Source organism: Balaenoptera physalus (genome assembly GCF_965194825.1).
Source record: "Balaenoptera physalus genome assembly, chromosome: 3".
Lineage (NCBI taxonomy): Eukaryota > Metazoa > Chordata > Mammalia > Artiodactyla > Balaenopteridae > Balaenoptera > Balaenoptera physalus.
The window spans coordinates 170,239,559-170,262,384 of record NC_138890.1 but is presented as its reverse complement, the minus strand read 5'-3'; positions in this window follow the sequence as shown (position 1 = coordinate 170,262,384).

The window sequence follows — 22,826 nt, the reverse complement described above, 5'->3', positions numbered from 1 at the left end:
CCTGAGCCTGCACAGGTGTCTGATAAATGGCTGGTTGACATCAGAGGACTGGAAAACTCCACCCTCGGATCATGCTAAGCACCTCCATGTTGTACATGCATAAACATGTAACTGAGATGTACCCGTGCAAAACACTGTACAGGTTACCTCACGTTTTACCTACTTTCAATCATCATTCCAAAGTCACACCACCTTGCTTATCCCATAAATACCCCACCCCCCTCACCTTCAGGGGCCAGACCTGAGAATTGTTTCTCGTGTTTCCTCACTTGGCTGCCTTGTAAATACTCTTTCTTGGCTGTAAACCTCTGCACTCTCAGCATTTGGATTGCTGCACATCAGGCAAATGGACCTGTTTCGTTAGCAGTATCTGAAAGCAACCCCTTTGCACAGCTCAGGAGGAGCACGAACAAGTCAACTGCCAACCCAAGTACTGTTAAATTGGCAAAAAGTAACCTTGTGTTGCAGGGAAAAGAGTACTAATTCCATCTGAGTCTGCTAGATGGTTTCACGGAGGATGAGATCATTAGGTTGAGCCCTGAAAACCGAGTAGGATTTGTATAAAGGCAGAGAGAAGGCCTTGGGGTGAAAGCAGGGGTTCAGGAAGATGTGGATGCTTGGGTGGTGAGAAGCCTTGCAGGGCTGGGACGTATGTGCACTCAGCACATTGCACCTGCCCAGAGAGCCAAGCTTGCACTGGTGTTCTGGATCAGTGTCAGCCTATGATAGTGATGCTTTCGACTAGGAATGACTAGGTACTCACCTGGTTCCCTCCTACCTGTGACAGTCCCCACAGACATTTCTCCACCAGAGCCAATGTCACGGCTGGACCAGCCCTTGTGCATCTTATTATAACTGCAAGTTGCACCACAGCTACATTCACCAGGTAACTTTAAAATAACAAAACCTGAGGAGGAGCTTCAAGATGGCAGAAGAGTAAGATGTGGAGATCACCTTCCTCCCCACAAATACATCTACATGTGGAACAACTCCTACAGAACACCTACTGAATGCTGGCAGAAGACCTCAGACCTCCCAAAAGGCAAGAAACTCCCCACGTACCTGGGTAGGGCAAAAGAAAAAAGAAAAAACAGAGACAAAGAATAGGGACGGGACCTGCACCAGTGGGAGGGAGCTGTGAAGGAGGAAAGGTGTCCACACACTAGGAAGCCCTTTCGTGGGCGGAGAATGAGGTTGGCGGAGGGGGGAAGCTTCGGAGCCACGGAGGAGAGCGCAGCCACAGGGGTGCGGAGGGCAAAGCGGAGAGATTCCTGCACAGAGGATCAGTGCCAACCAGCACTCACCAGCCTGAGAGGCTTGTTTGCTAACCCGCCGGGGCAGGCGGGGCTGGGAGCTGAGGCTCGGGCTTTGGTCGGATCGCAGGGAGAGGACTGGGGTTGGCTGCGTGAACACAGCCTGAAGGGGCGAGCGCGCCACAGCTAGCCGAAAGGGAGTCCGGGAAAAGGTCTGGAACTGTCTAAGAGCCAAGAGACCACTGTTTCGGGGTGCGTGAGGAGAGGGGATTCAGAGCACTGCTTAAAGGCACTCCAGAGACAGGCACGAGCCGCAGCTATCAGCGTGGACCCCAGAGACAGGCATGAGACGCTAAGGCTGCTGCTGCCGCCACCAAGAAGCCTGTGTGCGAGCACAGCTCACTCTCCACACCGCCCCTCCCGGGAGCCTGTGCAGCCCGCCACTGCCAGGGTCCCGTGATCCAGGGACAACTTCCCCGGGAGAACACACGGCATGCCTCAGGCTGGTGCAACGTCATGCGGGCTTCTGCCACAGAAGGCTCGCCCCACACTCTGTACCCCTCCCTCCCCACGGCCTGAGTGAGCCAGAGCCCCTGAAGCCACTTCTTTAACCCCGTCCTGTCTGAGCGAAGAACAGATGCCCTCAGGCAACCTACACACACAGGCGGGTCCAAATGCAAAGCTGAACCCCGGGAGCTGTGGGAACAAAGAAGAGAAAGGGAAATTTCTCCCCCAGCCTCAGGAGCAGCGGATTAAATCTCCACAATCAACGTGATGTACCTGCATCTGTGGAATACCTGAATAGACAAGGAATCATCCCAAATTGAGGAGGTGGACTTTGGGAGCAACGATATATATATATTTTTCCCTTTTTCTCTTTTTGTGAGTGTGTATGTGTATGCCTCGGTGTGTGATTTTGTCTGTATAGCATTGCTTCTACCATTTGTCCTAGATTTCTGTCTGTCCGTTTTTTTTGTTTGTTTGTTTATTTTTTAGTATAGTTTTTAGCACTTGTTATCATTGGTGGATTGGTTTTTTAGATTGGTTGCTCTCTTCTTTCTTTCTTTCTTTTTTTTATTACTTAAAAAAATTCTTTTTAATAATTATTTTTTATTTTCATAATTTTATTTTATTTTACTTTATTTTATTCTATTTTATTTTATCTTCTTCTTTCTTTCTTTCTTTTCACTCTTTTGTTCTGAGCCGTGTGGATGACAGGCTCTTGGTGCTCCAGCCAGACGTCAGGGCTGTGCCTCTGAGGTGGGAGAGCCAAGTTCAGGACATTGGTCCACAAAGGACCTTCCAGCTCCACATAATATCAAACAGTGAAAATCTCCCAGAGATCTCCATCCCAATGCCAAGACCCAGATCCACTGAATGACCAGCAAGCTACAGTGCTGGGCACCCAATGCCAAACAACAAGCAAGACAGGAACACAACCCCACCCATTAGCAGAGAGGCTGCATAAAATCATAATCAGGTCACAGACACCCCAAAACACACCACCAGACGTGGACCTGCCCACCAGAAAGACAAGATCCAGCCTCATCCACCAGAACACAGGCACTAGTCACCTCCACCAGGAAGCCTGCACAACCCAGTGAACCAACCTTATCCACTAGGGGCAGACACCAAAAACAACAGGAACTACGAACCTGCAGCCTGTGAAAAGGAGACCCCAAACACAGTAAGTTAAGCAACATGAGAAGACAGAGAAACACACAGCAGACGAAGGAGCAAGGCAAAAACCCACCAGACCTAACAGATGAAGAGGAAATAGGCAGTCTACCTGAAAAAGAATTCAGAACAATGATAGTAAAGATGATCCAAAATCATGGAAATAGAATGGAGAAAATACAAGAAACGTTTAACAAGGACCTAGAAGAACTAAAGAGCAAACAGACAGTGATGAAGAACACAATAAATGAAATTAAAAATACTCTAGAAGGGATCAATAGCAGAATAACTGAGGCAGAAGAACGGATAAGTGACCTGGAAGATAAAATAGTGGAAATAACTACTGCAGAGAAGAATAAAGAAAAAAGAATGAAAAGAATTGAGGACAGTCTCAGAGACTTCTGGGACAACATTAAATGCACCAACATTCGAAATATAGGGGTCCCAGAAGAAGAAGAGAAAAAGAAAGGGATGGAGAAAATATTGAAGAGATTATAGTTGAAAACTTCCCTAATATGAGAAAGGAAATAGTTAATCAAGTCCAGGAAGCGCAGAGAGTCCCATACAGGATAAATCCAAGGAGAAACAGGCCAAGACACATATTAATCAAACTATCAAAAATAAATACAAACAAAAAATATTAAAAGCAGCAAGGGAAAAACAACAAATAACATACAAGGGAATCCACATGAGGTTAACAGCTGATCTTTCAGCAGAAACTCTGCAAGCCAAAAGAGAGGGGCAGGACATATTTAAAGTGATGAAAGGGAAAAACCTACAACCAAGATTACTCTACCCAGCAAGGATCTCATTCAGATTTGATGGAGAAATTAAAACTTTTACAGACTAGCAAAAGCTAAGAGAATTCAACACCACCAAACCAGCTTTACAACAAATGCTAGAGGAACTTCTCTAGGCAGGAAACACAAGGGAAGTAAAAGACCTACAATAACAAACACATAACAATTAAGAAAATGGTAATAGGAACACACATATTGATAATTACCTTAAATGTAAATGGATAAAATGCTCCAACCAAAACACATAGACTGCCTGAATGGATACAAACACAAGACACGTAAATATGCTGTCTACAAGAGACCCACTTCAGACCTAGGGACACATACAGACTGAAAGTGAGGGAATGGAAAAAGATATTCCATGCAAATGGAAATCAAAAGAAAGCTGGAGTAGCAATTCTCATATCAGACAAAATAGACTTTAAAATAAAGACTATTACAAGAGACAATGAAGGACACTACATAATGATCAAGGGATCAATCCAAGAAGAGGATATAACAATTGTAAATATTTATGCACCCAACATAGGAGTACCACAATACATAAGGCAAATACTAACAGCCATAAAAGGGGAAACCAACAGTAGCATAATCATAGTAGGGGACTTTAACACCCCACTTTCACCAATGGACAGATCATCCAAAATGAAAATAAATAAGGAAACACAAGCTTTAAATGATATATTAAACACGATGGACTTAATTGATATTTATAGGACATTCCATCCAAAAACAACAGAATACACTTTCGTCTCAAGTGCTCATGGAATGTTCTCCAGGATAGATCATATCTTGGGTCACAAATTAGCCTTGGTAAATTTAAGAAAATTGAAATCATATCAAGTATCTTTTCCGACCACAACGCTATGAGACTAGATATCAATTACAGGAAAAAATCTGTAAGAAATACAAACACATGGAGGCTAAACAACACACTACTTAATAACCAAGAGATCATTGAAGAAATCAAAGAGGAAATCAAAAAATACCTGGAAATAAACGACAATGAAAACACGACAACCCAAAACTTATGGGATGCAGCAAAAGCTGTTCTAACAGGGAAGTTTATAGCAATACAATCCTACCTTAAGAAGCAAGAAAAATGTCAAATAAACAACCTAACCTTACACCTAAAGCAATTAGAGAAAGAAAAAAACCCCCCAAATTTAGCAGAAGGAAAGAAATCATAAAGATCAGATCAGAAAAAGAAATGAAGGAAATGATAGCCCAGATCAATAAAACTAAAAGCTGGTTCTTTGAGAAGATAAACAAAATTGATAAAGCATTAGCCAGACTCATCAAGAAAATAAGGGAGAAGACTCAAATCAATAGAATTAGAAATGAAAAAGGAGAAGTAACAACTGACACAGCAAAAATACGAAGGATCATGAGAGATTAGTACAAGCAACTATAAGCCAATAAAATGGACAACCTGGAAGAAATGGACAAATTCTTAGAAATGCACAATCTTCCAAGACTGAACCAAGAAGAAATAGAAAATATGAACAGACCAATCACAAGCACTGAAATTGAAACTGTGATTAAAAATCTTCCAACAAACAAAAGCCCAGGACCAGATGGCTTCACAGGCGAATTCTATTAAACATTTAGAGAAGAGCTAACATCTATCCTACTCAAACTCTTCCAAAATATAGCAGAAGGAGGAAGACTCCTAAACTCATTCTATGAGGCCACCGTCACCCTGATACGAAAACCAGACAAAGATGTCACAAAGAAAGAAGACTACAGGCCAATATCACTGATGAACATAGATGCAAAAATCCTCAACAATATACCAGCAAACAGAATCCAACAACACATTTAAAGGATCATACACCATGATCAAGTGGGGTTTATCCCAGGGATGCAAGAATTCTTCAATATACCCAAATCAATCAATTCGATACACCATATTAACAAATTGAAGGAGAAAAACCATATGACAATCTCAATAGATGCAGAGAAAGCTTCTGACAAAATTCAACACCCATTTATGATAAAAACCCTCCAGAAAGTAGGCATAGAGGGAACTTTCCTCAATGTAATAAAGGCCATATATGACTAACCCACAGCCAACATCATCCTCAGTGGTGTAAAAATGAAACCATTTCCACTAAGATCAGGAACAAGACAAGGTTGCCCACTCTCACCACTATTATTCAACATAGTTTTGGAAGTGTTAGCCACAGCAATCAGAGAAGAAAAAGAAATAAAAGGAATCCAAATCGGAAAAGAAGAAGTAAAGCTGTCACTGTTTGCAGATGACATGATACTATGCATAAAGGATCCTAAAGATGCTACCAGAAAACTACTAGAGCTAATCAATGAATTTGGTAAAGTAGCAGGATACAAAATTAATGCACAGAAATCTCTTGCATTCCTATACACTAATCATGAAAAATCTGAAAGTGAAATTAAGAAAACACTCCCATTTACCATTGTAACAAAAAGAATAAAATATCTAGGAATAAACCTACCTAAGGAGACAAAAGACTTGTATACAGAAAATTATAAGACACTGATGAAAGAAATTAAAGATGATACAAATTGTTGGAGAGATATACCATGTTCTTGGATTGGAAGAATCAACATTTTGAAAATGACTATACTACCTAAAGCAATCTACAGATTCAATGCAATCCCTATCAAACTACTAATGGCATTTTTCACAGAACTAGAACAAAAAATTTCACAATTTGTATGGAAACTCAAAAGACCCCGAATAGTCAAAGCAGTCTTGAGAAAGAAAAACGGAGCTGGAGGAATCAGGCTCCCTGACTTCAGACTACACTACAAAGCTACAGTAATCAAGACAGTATGGTACTGGCACAAAATCAGAAATATAGATCAATGGAACAGGATAGAAAGCCCAGAGATAAACCCACACACATATGGTCACCCTATCTTTGGTAAAGGAGGCAAGAATATACAGTGGAGAAAAGACAGCCTCTTCAATAAGTGCTGCTGGGAAAACTGGGCAGCTACATGTAGAAGAATGAAATTAGAACACTCCCTAACACCATACACAAAAATAAACTCGAAATGGATTAAAGACCTAACTAAGGCTGGACACTATAAAACTCTTAGAGGAAAGTGTAAGCAGGATACTCTTTGACATAAATCTCAGCAAGATCTTTTTTGACCCACCTCCTAGAGTAATGGAAATAAAAACAAAAATAAACAAATGGGACCTAGTGAAACTTAAAAGCTTTTGCACAGCAAGGGAAACCATAAACAAGACGAAAAGACAACCCTCAGAATGGGAGCAAATATTTGCAAGCGAAGAACTGACAAAGGATTAATCTCCAAAATATACAAACAACTCAGGCAGCTCAGTATCAAAAAAGCAAACAACCCAAACAAAAAATGGGCAGAAGATCTAAATAGACATTTCTCCAAAGAAGATGTACAGATGGCCAAGAGGCACCTGAGAAGATGCTCAACATTATTAATTACTAGAGAAATGAAAATCAAAACTACAATGAGGTATCACCTCACACTGGAATGGCCATCATCCAAAAATCTACAAACAATAAATGCTGGAGAGGGTGTGGAAGAAAGGGAACCCTCCTACACTGCTGGAAGTAATGTAAATTGATACAACCACTATGGAGAGGAGTATGGACATTCATTAAAAAACTAAAAATAGAACTACCATATGACCCAGCAATCCCACTACTGGGCATATACCCAGAGAAAACCATAATTCAAAAAGATACATGCACCCCAATGTTCATTGCAGCACTATTTGCAATAGCCAGGACATGGAAGCAAACTAAATGTCCATCAAAAGAGGAATGGATAAAGATGTGGTACATATATACAATGGAATATTACTCAGCCATAAAAAGGAACGAAATTGTGCCATTCGCAGAGATGTGGATGGACCTAGAGACTGTCATACAGAGTAAAGTAAGTCAGAAAGAGAAAAACAAATATCGTATATTAACGCATATATGTGGGATCTAGAAAAATGGTACAGATGAACCTATTTGCAAAGCAGAAATATAGACCCTGACAAAGAGAACAAACGTATGGACACCAAGCGGGGGAATGGGGAGGTGGGATGAATTGGGAGATTGGGATTGACATATATACACTAGTATGTATAAAAAAAAAAAAATGTATAAAATAGATAACTAATGAGAACCTACTGTATAGCACAAGGAACTCTACTCAATGCTCTGCGATGACCTAAATGGGAAAGAAATCCCAGAAGGAGGAAGTATATGTATATGTATAGCTGATTCACTTTGCTGTACAGCAGAAACTAACACAATATTGTAAAGCAACTATACTCCAATTAAAAAAAAAACAGCTGACAACTGAAAAAAAAATCATTCTTAAAAAAGTAAGGAAAAGAAAAAATGAAACATAAATATGCAATACAAATAGGAAGAGCATTAAGTACACACAAACCTAACAATATCAGAAAGCACATTAAATGTAAAAGGTTCACAATCAATGACACCTTCACTTATTTAAATTACACCTTAAGAAGACAGAAAAAGAGCAAATTTAACAAAAATAAGTATACTGAAGGCAATAATAAAGAGTTGAAACAACGAAACAGAGTACAGAACCGGTAGAGAGAAACAATAAAACCAAAAGCTGGATTTTAGATTACATCAATAAAATTTATAAAACTCTAACTACACTTAAAAAGAAAAAAAAAAAATGAAAGCAAAAACAAACATTACCACTGTATTAATCTGCTCAGGCTGCCATAACAAACTAACACAGGCTGGGTGGCTTGAATACAAATGTATTTTCTCACAGTTCTGGAGGCTAGAAGTTCAAGATCGAGGTGCCTCCAGGGGTGGTTTCTGGTGAGGCTTCGTTTCCTGAACTGCAAGAACACCTTCTCACCGTGTCTTCACATGGTCTACCTCTGTGTGTGTGCAGAGAAAGCAAGATCTCTGGTCTCTCTTCCTCCCCTTATATGGACACCAGTTCAATGGGATTAAGATCTCACTCTTACGGCTTCATTTAACCCTAAATACCTACAAATAGGCCCTATTTCCAAAGATAGCTACATGGGGGGTTAGGGTTTCAAAATATGAATTTTGGGGAGATACAAATCAGTCCATAGCAATATCTCCCTCAGAAATAAAAGAATGAACATCTCTAGAGATCCTGTTGACATTAGAAGGACGTGAAGTAATAGTATGAACAAATTTATGCCAAAAAAATAGACAACTTAAATAAGTAGATAAATTTCTCCAAAGATATAAACTAAATTGACAAAAAAAGAAGTAGAATATTTGAATAGTCTTATGACTATTAAAGAAGTGGAATTTGAAACTAAAAGCCTTTTTACAACGACACAGCAGTTCTAGATGGCGTTACTGGTGAATTCCATCAAATATTTAAGGAAGAAAATAATACCAATATTACTCAATATTTTTAAAATAAAAGGGTAAAATATTTTACAAATCCTTTTATAAGGCCAGCATTGCCCCATTACCAAAAGACAAAGATAATGTAAGTAAAACTGTGACTTTCAAGAACATTTATTCAAAATCCTTTTAAAAATATTATTATTTAAGGGCTTCCCTGGTGGTACAGTGGTTGAGAATCTGCCTGCCAATGCAGGGGACACGGTTCGAGCCCTGGTCTGGGAAGATCCCACATGCCGCAGAGCAACAAGGCCCGTGAGCCACAACTACTGAGCCTGCGCGTCTGGAGCCCGTGCTCTGCAACAAGAGAGGCCGTGATAGTGAGAGGCCCGCACACCGTGATGAAGAGTGGCCCCGCTTGCCACAACTGGAGAAAGCCCTTGCACAGAAACGAAGACCCAACACAGCCAAAAATAAATTAATTAATTAATTAATTTAAAAAAATATATTATTATTTAGGGGCTTCCCTGGTGGCGCAGTGGTTGAGAGTCTGCCTGCCGATGCAGGGGACATGGGTTCAAGCCCTGGTCTGGGAAGATCCCACATGCCGTGGAGCAACTGGGCCCGTGAGCCACAATTACTGAGCCTGCATGTCTGGAGCTTGTGCTCCGCAACAAGAGAGGCCACGATGGTGAGAGGCCCGTGCACCACGATGAAGAGTGGCCCCCGCTCGCTGCAACTAGAGAAAGCCCTCGCACAGAAACGAAGACCCAACACAGCCAAAAATAAATAAATAAATTTATTTTTTAAAAAAATAATATTATTATTTAGCAAAATAAATATAGTATAAAAAGCTTAATTCATTATGGTCAAATGAAGTTATTCCCAGGAATATGAAGTTGATTTACAAATCAAAAATCAATTATTTAAATTCTTCATATTGAGAGAATAAAAAAGAAAAACTATATGATCATCTCAATAGAGGCAGGAAAAATATTGTCAGAATTCAACACCCATTCACAATTTTAAAAATTCCTCAGAAAACTATAATTAGAGGGGAATTGTCTCAACTTTAAAAAGATCACTTACCAAAAATAATAATAATAATAACTTTACACAAAGCATAATATGGAATTGTGAAAGAATTAATCCTTCCTCTCCAAGTTTGAGAATACTCAAGTATGTCTTCTCCCACAAGTTCTATTAAACTTTATATTGAAGATCCCAACCATTGAAATAATGCCGGAAAGTATTACATTGTAAGGCAGTGAGATGGGTTATAACGTCATGGACTCATCACATAGAATATCCTAAAGAATTTTCATTAAAGCTATCAGAGTTTATAAGTGATGATCGCAGGGTAATAGCGTATAAAAAGTCAACACACAAAATAAATACATAATATACAAAATGAGATATATACTCATACAAATGAACACTTGAAAAAATAAAACAAAATCTCTTACAGTTACATCAAAAACATGAAACAAGACAAATTTAATGAAAATATTCAAGAGCTATATACTGAAAACTATAAATCATTGTTGAGAAAAATTAAAGATCTATATAAGTGAAAAGATATATTTTGTCCCTGGATCGGGAATCTCAATATTGTCAAAATGTCTATTCTCCTCGAAGTGTCTATGGATTCAAGGTAATTCCAAATCAAATTCTAGCAGGTTTCTAAGGAAATTTGACAAACTGTTTCTAAAGTGTATGTAAGAAGTGCATATAAATTAGAATAATTCAAACAATTTTCAAAAAGAACTACTACACTTCTTTGTTTCAAGACTTATGTTAGAGCTAAAAGGCATTAAATAAGAGCACGGTGGATAAACCCACATGTGGCTTCATTTTAACCCTGAGGCTGTAGAAATTATGAACTTCTAAAATCATGATTCCAGAATTCAGGATTCAGTCAATGACAGAATCATCAGAGATTGTCACTAAAGCCGTGGCTCACTTCTGCTCCAGGCTACAACTAAGAACAGTGGGGCATGGACCTGTAGACTCAGTATATCCCCATTCAGAGGTCCTGACAGCCTGGGTGTTTCTGGACTAAGGAGTTAAACATCCTTTAGCCTTATTTTGCTAATTTCTTATACCTGCCCTTGTGGGGCGGTGGATGGTCTTCTTTTAAATTTTTTGTTAATCCTAAATAGTCTCCCTTAAAGTTGCAAAGGCATGTTTAATGCATATAAAACCAAAGGAAACCATAAGGGAAGAAATTAAGATTTGACCACTGAATAATAAGAAAAAACTACTTAGTACTATTTTTCGAAAGCCATACAAGCAGAGATACAGGCAAACGTGAGATGAATGTCAAATGAATATTAAGAAGCTGGTTTGGACTTACCTGTAGCAATAAAAGTCAAGACAGCAGTTGCCTTCAGGACGATACAGAGTAGGAAGGAGCACTTGGAAGCCTTCAGGATGCTGGAAATATTCTCTAGTCACATGTATGTGTAAATACGTAGAATTAACTGTGCTGCACACTTAAGATTAAGTGTGCATCTTACTTTATGCACGTTTCCCTCAATTAAAGAGCACAAGAGAAAATTTGGGAACATTTATCTTGCTAGATGTGCTGGCCGAGAGAAAATACAAAATTAAATATGGAACTATTTTATTGCCCTGTCAGAATCTTTCTTCTTTTAAATAGATCTAAAACAAATTGGGGTCAGGAGAGGCAGGTTTTGTTTTATCACGCAGCTCAGCGGTCATGTGGGATCCAATTAATGAGAAGAGAAATAAAATCATCCCCCATCAGTGAAAGTCCCCAGCACCCAGGCCTGGAGTTCTGCTGAAAGGCTGAGCAATGACCTGCTGACTTCACAAGCAGCATGCCTATGAGAGTGCCCTGTCAGTCTTTATTTATGACACTACACACTCTCCCACGACACACACTCTCACACTTAACACAGGCATCCCATGTGCAGGTTGTGTGTGCCAGCAGATTTTTAACTACCAGGATCACTCTGGATCTTGCCACTTGGGGGCACGTTCCCTCTCTGAGAATTGATGCCCATCAATTGTTCATCTTTCACTGATGCTACATTCAAAAGACATAGGCAAAGTAGCAGCAAATTAAGGAAGACTGAAAGCTGAACCCTGGGAGGCTCTCTCCAGACAGGTGGGTTTATTTGTTCTCCTTACAAGGCAAGATAATAAAGGACTTTAACTGGGCAGATCCCAATATTATTGCAGATGGTAATGACTGACTAAGGGACAGACTACTTAGCCAGCGTAGTGTCGAGTATGGAAGTCCTGGGCTTTGTAAAACAAAGGTCCTGCAAGGAGACAGGGTAAAATATTCTGCGTGAGCAATTTACAACCATTTCAAGTAAGACAAGCAAAATATTTGGAGCAAAAACAGGTGAACCAGAAATCCCAGTGACTCAGCATAAGAGAAAATTATTTCCTGCTCCTGTGAAGTACAATGGATGTGTTCAACTTCGTGCAGGCGTTCAGGGGTCCATGCCACTGGAAGCTCAGCCATTTGTAACACGTGGGTCCCCAGGCCACCTGCATTTGACTACCTCCCAGCTGATGGGGAGAGAGAGAGATTGGATGAACATAAATTATATCTGCCCACATCCAATTTACCAGAAATCAGTGACCCCATTCAGATAAAAACAGGGGTCAGCAAAAATAGCTACATTATGGAAGAGATTCATGAGTCTTTGGTGACCAGAGAGCTGTCTCCACCACAGACACCGAAGTACTGTTTGAAATAAGTTTCAAGACTATTAATGCAGTAAGGTACTTGCATGGGTCCAAACCAGAAAATGCTTGCTCTGAATATCAAAATATCCAATATAATTAGGTGAGACTATCCAAAAATAATCTGCTAGAAAGATTTCTCTTTAGGATAAAATAATTTCCACTTTTAGGGGAGAGCAATAAGCAAAATTTAATAGGATGTGAATATACATGTTGAGAAAAGGGAATAGAGGCCAGTATTTCCTAATAAGAGAGAGTTCTCAATGAGGATAGGATTAACTAATTTCCTTATTAGGGTATGGGAGCAGAAATTTTAAAACATATACAACATTTAATGTTTTAAATAGCTGTTTTATTGAAATGTAATATATAAAAACTGCACAAGTGTGCACCTCAATGGATTTTCACAAAATGAACATCCTAGCAAATAAACACCCAGATGGAGATAAAGAACATGACCAGCATCCCCCAGCCCTCTTCCGTCCTACACCAATCACAAGGCCAGATACAGTTAACTGCTCTCCTGGCTTCCTGCTATTCCATACCAGTTCTACCTGATTTTGAACATTATATAAGAGGCACCATATGGTACGTACACCTTTATCTAATTTCTTTTCCCCAACATTGCATTTGTGAGATTCATACATGCTATTGCATTTAGCAGTAGAATACACACTTGGTTGCTGAATGATATTCCATTGCTACTTCTGAGAGTACTAGTTTTCAGGAGTTTGTGCATAGCCTTTGTTTTCTGTTTTCTCTAAAATCTTTCTCTAGAATTTTTCTCTAATTTCCACATAATACTGTACTCTCACTCATTCCACCTCAACCTAGACCCCTCTGCTAATGATAATGCCTGCCTTTTTTGAGACGATACTAAGTATAGAGCCTTGAGGTACGGAGACTGGTCTATGTAAGTTCTGTCTGCAGCATTCTCCAGTCTCTGCAGTTAGGTATGGCCATATAACTGGATTTCAGCCAATGGCATGTGTGTCTAAGTGATGTCTGAGACTTACAGGAATGGCCCACAGGAATGGCTTTCATTTGATCCTCTGTGTTCTTTTCTCCCCATCACCAAGCATGGGGACCTTGGAAATCACCTGCTCAAGATGATGGAGGCTGCACTCATGAATCACCGCTTGAAGGAGAGCTTTCTGCCAATCCGGAACACCAGTTATGGGATTTCTATGAGTAATAAATAGTCTTCTACTCATGCTTGAGATATTATATCTGTTTTTGTTTCTTACAGCAGCTAGAATCACCTTAACTAGTACACCCGCTGCAGGTGCACATAGCCAGCTGCCCACTGACAGCTCCCCTGTAGGTTTCATAGGCTCTTCAAGCTTGGCAGGTCCAGCATTGAACCTGTTTCTCCTTCCCCACCCCAAATGAATTTCACTTTCTCCATGCCATGTCTGCAATCCACCCACATATTTGGAAGTCAGCCTGGAACCACCATAACCCCAGAGTAATCCATCCCACCATTTTTATGGATTCTTCCTCCCAAGTATCTCTTTTCCCCATCTCCTTCTCTCATTTCTCAGCATCATTGCCTACTTTGAATCTCTATCATGTCTCACCTGAACCTCCTTGTTATTTCTGCTCTCTGATTACTCTCTGTATAAATCAGGGTTCTCCAGAGAAACAGAATAAACAGGATATATAAGAGCAGATTTATTGTGAAACTTGGCTTACGTGATTATGGAGGATGAGATATGCCAAAATAAGCCATATGCAAGCTGGAGAACAAGGAAAGTCAGTGGTATAATTGAGTCTGAGGCCAAAGATTTGAGAAGTGTGTGTGTGTATGTGTGTGGCAAGGACAGGTAAGGGGTGCTGGACTGAGTCCCAGAGTCTGAAAGCCTGAGAACCAGGAGTTCTGATTCCAAGGGCAGGGTAAAATTGATGTCCCAGCTCAAGAGGAGAGAGAGAATTTGCCCTTCCTCTACCTTTTTGTTCTATTTGTGTCCTTCAAGGGATTAGATGAGACCCACCCACATTGGTGAGGGCTGATCTTCTTTATTCAGTCTAATGATTCAAATGCTAATCTCTTCCTGAAACACCCTCACAGACACACCCACAAATATTCTACTGGCTATCTGGGCATCCCTTAGTTGAGTCAAGTTGACACATAAAATTAACTGTCATACTGTCTGTCAGAATATTATTCCTATAATAAAAATCATTCCAAACTTCAAAGTCCTTAATGGGACTTAATTTTTTTTTAAAAGGCCAAATATAGAAGACATTTTAGGATCTATGATTACTCTCCAGGAGCATCTGACACTTTCCCCAGCCCCTCCACTGTGAATGTCCACATGCCTAACCACTGACACCATCCTGTGATTCACCTGTGCTAATGAACTTCCTCTGACATGTGAAGATGTGTATTTCCTGGAGGCTTTCCTTATTCCATGTTCTCTGCCTGGCACACCCAGCATCATTTTTTGAATTTTTGGGGAATCTACTCAGAGCTCCCCGTTACCACAATCTACCTTCCTTAGAGGGGAGCCAGGGTTATTAAAATCATCTGTTTTCTGTATCAAAAGCAATATTCTCTCTCTCTCTCCATACTGTTTTCCTTGGCATATCCACTTTTCTAAGCATTTCTGATCCTGGAGTTCCAAGCAGCTTCATTCATACCCAAGCAAATTAAGCCACTATTCCAAAGGTGAGGTTTCATCTTCCATCATTAACAACTCATTTCACAGCAACCTGGCTTCCATGTCTCCTCCATGCTCAGATATTTCCTTTGATTTCCTAACATAAGTTTAAACAAACTAACAAACAAACAAACAAAAACTTCTTTTGGTCCTAACAACTTCCCATCTCCTTCAACCATGACATCGAAGAGTTTAATTCCATCCTGACCTCAATTCCCTCCACATGGCTTGAGCCCTCTCTGGGTTTGTTTGGGACTCTTGCTAAAGTCACACTTCTTTGGCCGGTCCCTGCCTCAAAGGCTCTCTCACAAGCTCTGTCCCTGACTCACCAGGTTTCTGGTTTACACCCTTTCCTGGATGTCCTCGTGCAACTCCCAGGGCTGTCTGATAGCACCTGGGTGATGAGGATTGAAAATCGGTACCCCAGCTCTCCTCTGGACTCGGGACTTCCTCTGGTGGCTAAAACTCATGATATCCCAAAGAAACGCTCTTTCTCTACCTGCCAATGTCCTTCTTCACTTTCCACTCCGCTTTTCAAGCAGTAACGTTTAAGCCTTCTTCAATCTTTCTTCCTTCCCTCCCCCAAATCCCTCTACCTTCAAAATCTCTCTTGTGTCTTTCCACCTCCATTCCTCACCAGGTGAGTTTCTGCCCTGATCACCTCTCTCCCAGGCCACTGGGTTTGCTTCCCTTCAACTTCCAAGCAGCTGCCAGAAACTTCTTTCTGAAGTGAAATTGGAGATATTGCCATTCTGCCTAAAATGCTCAGGTGGCTCTTTATCAAATGCAGAGTATAATATGGGGAACCTTAAAGTAGTTTTGGGGTTTCCAACCAAATAATATTACCAGTAACTGAACCCTGTATCTAAAGGCTTTCTTGCTCTGCTCTCCCCATGTGTCCTACCCTGGAGGCCCTCACAGTGTTTTACCTTTATCTGAGCACAGCATGCACATTTTCATACACCCTTCTGTCTAAGAAACCTTTAAATAATATTGTCTCATGCTCCTTTTAAATCTTAAGCTATTTTTAGAGACCCAACTCAGATATCTCTTGTGATGCCTTTTAATCCATCATTTCTTTGTATAACTGTAGCACTTTATTAACATCCTTATTATAGATTTTCTTACCATAAGTGAACACATAATACATTTCTATTTTCCTTCTAGAATATGATCTCTTCAAAATTAAGGGCACCATGTTTTTCACTGTTGTATTCCCAGGGCCTAGCATAATGCCTAGAATATGATAAATTTTTGGAAACATTTGGTTTTTGTCCTTATTGAAACTGAGCAGGACCCTGTAGGGATCCTGGGAATGGAAGCCTTTCCATGTCCCCCATTTCTTGTTTGTAAGGAAGAGACTCCAGCCTCCATGACCTTCCCTGAGCTCCAAAGGGCAGATTCAAACAGTTGCTAATCAGGGAAGGGAGGGGATGCAGAGACAAGGGAGGAGCAGACAAGAAACAATAGTGCAGCCTTGGGGCAGGGTCCTGGTTCTGCCTCAAGGGATACACATAGCAATATTTTTGACTCTTTATAGAACCAAACCCCCAGCACATAGAGTGAGCCTTCTTCATTACAGAGAAGACCACCTGAAGCCAGATTAAAGGAACCAGAGAAGCTCATCAAGAGATTACCTGAGACGGGATTAAAGGAGTGCAGGTCCTGCACACACCCTAATCTTATCAGCAACCCTGCCCTTGAACCATTGCTATAAAACTCCTTACCAGATTGGGTAAGGACTCACAGTTTTCAAAGGCGGTGTCCCGCTGTGTCCCACTTTGCCTGGCAAAGCAATAGAGTTATTCCTTTCTACTTCAGCCAAAACTCTGTCTCGGAGAGTTGATTTGGGACCGGTGCACAGAGGCCAAGGTTTCATCATCACTATCAAGCACTTACATTCTATTTTGTGTTATATTTCCATGTTGGAACTTGAGATACTACTAAAGCAAAGCCAGGAAAATCTGTATGATGTCATTATTAACTTGGAGAAAATGTTCTTTATTATTTTTTCAGGGCCTCCTTTTTTCATAGAAGCTTTAAAGGTTATGTTCAGCACAGCATGTCTAACTACTGTGAATTCCGAGCTAATGGACTCTGAATGAGATTTTAGAACATAGAGTACTTTATATCGTGGAACAACGTGATTGACATATTAATAGCAAAATAACAGCATTTAAAGTTGAGGATTCAAGACAAGTCAATCACTTTAAATACCCAGTAACTTAACCTATAGACAAACAATGGCATTAGTAACAGTGGTCCTAAATATAATTTCATGTACTTTAAATCCTTAGATATTGTCTTCACCAATATGGGGGAAACACGTGACAAATACACTGGTAGTGAAGATTAAATAGCCGTTAAAAAAAAAAAAACAACACTAACAGCAAATGTATCAGACTCATGAGAAAACCAGCTGGATATTCTTTTCATGACTTAAAAATCTAGAGATAATGTAATGTATATAAGAATAGTCAATAGTTGAATGCATCTCAGGCCATCTACAAAAACAGAAACTCTTAACCGCACGAGAATTCAGATGCAGTTTCTATACCAATTACAAGGACAGCAAGGAAGCCAAAATGGGTCACAAGAATACCCGTTCTTGAAAAGGTATTCCAGGGAGGATATGAACTTCCCTCTCCTGGAAAACATCAGCACTTACCCTATGTCATGTACACATAAAACTGGAATTCTGCCAAGGACTTCTTGAACTAGAGATACCAAACATTCAGCTTCTGGACAGCCTACATTATAAAGGACAGAGCTTGACTACATCACCTTGTTTCTCCAACAAAAATATATCCTTTTGAAAAGAAGAAAAGACAAAAATTCTCCATACTGAGCTCCCCTACATTTTTTTTCTTTTGTCTCCCTGCGTATTTTTTTCCAATGTCAATCTTTATAAAATCATATTTGCTTCCTAGCCTGGTGCTTGGGCTTGGCTGTCTACCAGGGTTATTGTTGATGTCATGTTGCTGTTGATTCTGTAATTTAAGAGGATATCCAGATGAACCATTTCTACTTCCTGTGACCTGGTGTTGAAGGGCATGTCCTGGCTGGGAAATCTATGCCATGAGATGAGCATTACATCTTTAATTGCTCTTCAAACAGTCCTCTGATCCATAACAGTCCTTTGCCTCTTCCTGAAGAAGAATCAGTCCTTCCTTCAAATGTTCCCAAGTCACAGAGTCGCTAGTACCCGTGTGAAAGCACAGAAGGAAAGAACAAGTTTCATATACTAGAGGGAGTATATATTTCTTTTCTTCCGTTCATAAGTATACTATTTTTCATCTTAATAACTGAGTTTAGTTGGGTAATTAATTTTCAAAGAGGCTACTTTAACTCAGTTTTTCATTGATCTGAGGATTTTTTGTTTGTTTCTTTTTAAGACTGAGGAGTATTCTACATCATTTTCATTAATGAGTTACTGTGATTTTCTGCAACAAATTTTCTCAATAGTTTTGTTCCATGAGCAGGTGACTCAGAACCGTCATCATTCTGTTGCGTTGCTTCCTTTTCCTCCGTTCATTCCTATGGCTTCTCAGGGGAATTCCTGATGATCGGTTGAGAGAAAATGTAAAGATTCAAGCCTGATTTACAAGTGGGTCTGCACAATAAACTAGTAACACTTGAAAAATCAACAACTACAGTATTACAATCCCAGTTGGAGAACTTTCTTTCACCACTGTCCTTCAAGGTCACCTCTGAGCGCTGAGGCAGACCCTTTCTCCCTCTCATCCTCTGCCTAGCACAGCCTACCTAGATGTCCAGTTCCTCTGAGACCTGGGGGTCTTCAGTGTTCTTATGAAGCTGGAGCAGCAAGAGGGTCCTCCATGGTCTTTGCAGTCCGAGGTCATGAGCCCGTGGGAACTTCCCCAGAGAGGAGGACAAAGGGGCAGTCTTGTGTGTTTTGGGGGACACATAGGGCAGCCTCTAAGAGTTTCCAGAAATAACTGGAGAACTCTTGGGGGAAAGGACGGATGCTCCATCACTAACACAGAAGGAATTTATCAATTCAATGGCTACTGACTACATCATTATTTCACACAGCCATCTTACTGTCCCCATGAGCAGTTGCCATGGTCTCTTGGTTGAGGTGGTTTATACCATTTATACAGCAGACTTCACTTTCTCCTAAATAAATATATGCATGTTCTTATCATTTCTCATAATTCCAGAAGAATTCCACTCCCCAAACTGATTAAAATTGAAAAAAAAAAAAAAAGATGATTCCCCTAGCATTTTTCCTGATGGTCAATTCCTAGCACTAGTGAAGGTACTTGGAAACAAAGTAGAAATATATCAGGATAATCTTTCCAAACAGCAACTTAACAATCAAATAAAAAGCCTCAAATACATGCCTAACTTTGACCCAGTAACTTCTTTTACAGGAAATGTCTTGAGAAATGGAATATTTCTTGCCATATCAGTAAACAAAGGATGTCACAGTCAACATGATTGCAGCTACCTCCGATTGTGAGCTGGTGAGCCCTGAGGGAACTCAAGAAGGAAAAGAATACCTGCCATCTAGCAGCCATCAGACTTCAGCCACTCCCCATGGTGAGCCCTGAGGAAACTCAAGATGTGAAAACACAGGATACTGGCCCCAGATAGCTGAGGTGCATATCAAAGGAATGATTTCAGTGAGCCCAGACTCTTGCATCTTCCTATACTTAGAAAAGCACTAAATTCCTTAACTGGGCATACCTGATTTTCTGTCATACAGAGTGAAGTGAGTCAGAAAAAGAAAAACAAATACCGTATGCTAAAACACATATATGGAATCTAAAAAAAAAAAAAAAAAAAAAAAAGATCATGAAGAACCTAGGGGCAAGACGGGAATAAAATGCAGACCTGCTAGAGAATGGACTTGAGGATACGGGGAGGGGGAAGGGTAAGCTGGGACAAAGTGAGAGAGTGGCATGGACATATATACACTACCAAATGTAAAATAGATAGCTAGTGGGAAGCAGCCGCATAGCACAGAGAGATCAGCTCGGTGGTTTGTGACCACCTAGAGGGGTGGGATAGGGAGGGTGGGAGGGAGGGAGATGCAAGAGGGAAGAGATATGGGGATATATGTATATGAATAACTGATTCACTTTGTTATAAAGCAGAAACTAACACACCATTGTAAAGCAATTATACTCCAATAAAAATGTTTAAAAAAATAAATAAAAGTGCAAAGGAAAAAAATAAATCATTAACAATAATCTTTTGATGTTTAGACTACCTGCCCTTCATTGCAAATCCTGAGTCCCCCCCTCGCCTCCTCGGAGCAGTTCTCTCGGGGTTACTTGAGATGCTGCCTCCCAGGCTTGAAGTCCTAAAAATTTCCACCGAATAAAACATAACTCTCAACTTTTAGGTTGTGTGCTTTTTTCAGTCAACAGTCTTAAGACATACTTACAAAGACAGTTATCTCAGCCTTGTTTGTAATAATGACTCTTGGAAATGACCCAACTTCCCACAAATATGGATTTTACATTTGTGACATGGAAACTATGGAGTCACTTAGCGTAATGGAGAAGAATACCTAACAGCTTGTTTCATGGAACAAATTCATGTACAATGTTAAGAGAGGAAAAACAGGTTAAAGAGTATTTGGCTGCATATTCATAAACATATGTATAAATGCCTAATAATGCAACCCCCTCACTGGAATAGGCACATTCTGGATATGGGTTTGCCTGGCTAGCACCACCATCCACAGATTCACAGAGTCCTTATCTATTATCATGGTGTCCACACAACAATGCTTTTGATCAAGAACCCACTTCACACCAGTAAACACTGCAATGGGCTTATGTCCATGGAATGGACTGCTGTCATCACATTTCCCCTCCCGCGGAAGCAGGTGGCCAAAATGAATGGTGGAATGGTTTACTGGGGACTCAGGTATAGCATCAGTTTGAACACACTACCCTAAGAGAATGGTGTTCTTCTGTCTTACAGGTGCAGTTTATCCTTTGAATCAGAGATCATCATATGGTGCTCTCTCCCCCATAGCCAGAGTGCATGAGCCTGGCAATCAAAGGTTGAAAGTTGGTATGTCTCTTCTCAATATTATCCCTAATAGGCAACTCACCAAAGTTTTGCTATCTGTTCCAGACACACTGAGCACTACTGGTTTTGGGGTCTTATTGCCCAAAGGGTAATGTTTGAATGAAGGGATACAGCAATAGCTCACTGTATTGGAAAATGAGACTACATCTGGACATTTTGGTCTTCTTATGCCATTGAACCAACAGAAAGAAAAGGAGTAACTCTACTGACTGGAGTGATTGATCTTTATTACCATGAAGAAATGCAATCACTGCACAATGGCAGACCGGGAAGACTGTCTCTAGAACCCATAGGAATTCTCTGGGCCGATGCTTAATACTTCCATGCCCAATGGTAAAAGTTAATGGAACATTACAGTAATCAAAATAGTAGAACTCTTGAGTATCAGTACTATAGAGGCATGAAATTTTGAACCACTCCACTAGCTAGAGAACCCTGACCAGCTTAGGTTATGGCTGAGGGCAAGAGAAATGTGAAATGTTATTGGAAGGAAAGAGCCAGAGATAATCAACTACAGTCTTGTGACCAGTTTTTAAAATGAGGATTATTGTATTGATATATTTGCATATTTCCTCCTATTTGATATATATTTATATTATTTTTAGATACTAATTTGTTTTTTTCCCCCTCCTTTCCATTTTTATTTTATGGGCAAGTTATTGGCGGTAATTTTACTATAAATATTTAGTGGTTGTTTTGGGAGAGACCAGCTTGCCTTTTAATTATCCATGCTTTCCTCCTTCCTCAGTCTTAACACTCAAGTAGGTAAGAAAAATTATTCCATGGGACTTGGTGAATATGCAAATGAATGGTTATGCCCACGCAAAGTCAATTATAATTAAATTTATCATGCTTTCAGCTTGGTCTGATTCATTACAGGAAGGTAAGTTTTCAGACAACTTTGAATTAATACTAGAATAGAATTCTGGTCTCCAGTTCCTTCCCTTGAATCACTATTAACAGTCAGCCAGTGGCTGTGATTTAAATGCATTCCATTTGGAAGCCAGCCAGAGGAACTTCCCTGCAGAATTAAGAGGAAATGAAATAACTTGGCATTTTCATAGGCTTATTTCAAACTGCACACTATTAAAATTCATTGAAAAATGTGTTTAAAATTCAGCTTCCCAATCTGTTCATCCTTGTTTGGTCACATTTCTAATGAAGTCATTGAACTAACACACATCTTCCCAAAGTCACAGATGAAATCTCTGAACTTCCAGCAGTGCAAAAAGTCAAGCAACAATGCAGCTCAAAATACATGACATTACTAGCCTCAGTTTCCTTTTCTGTAAAATGGGG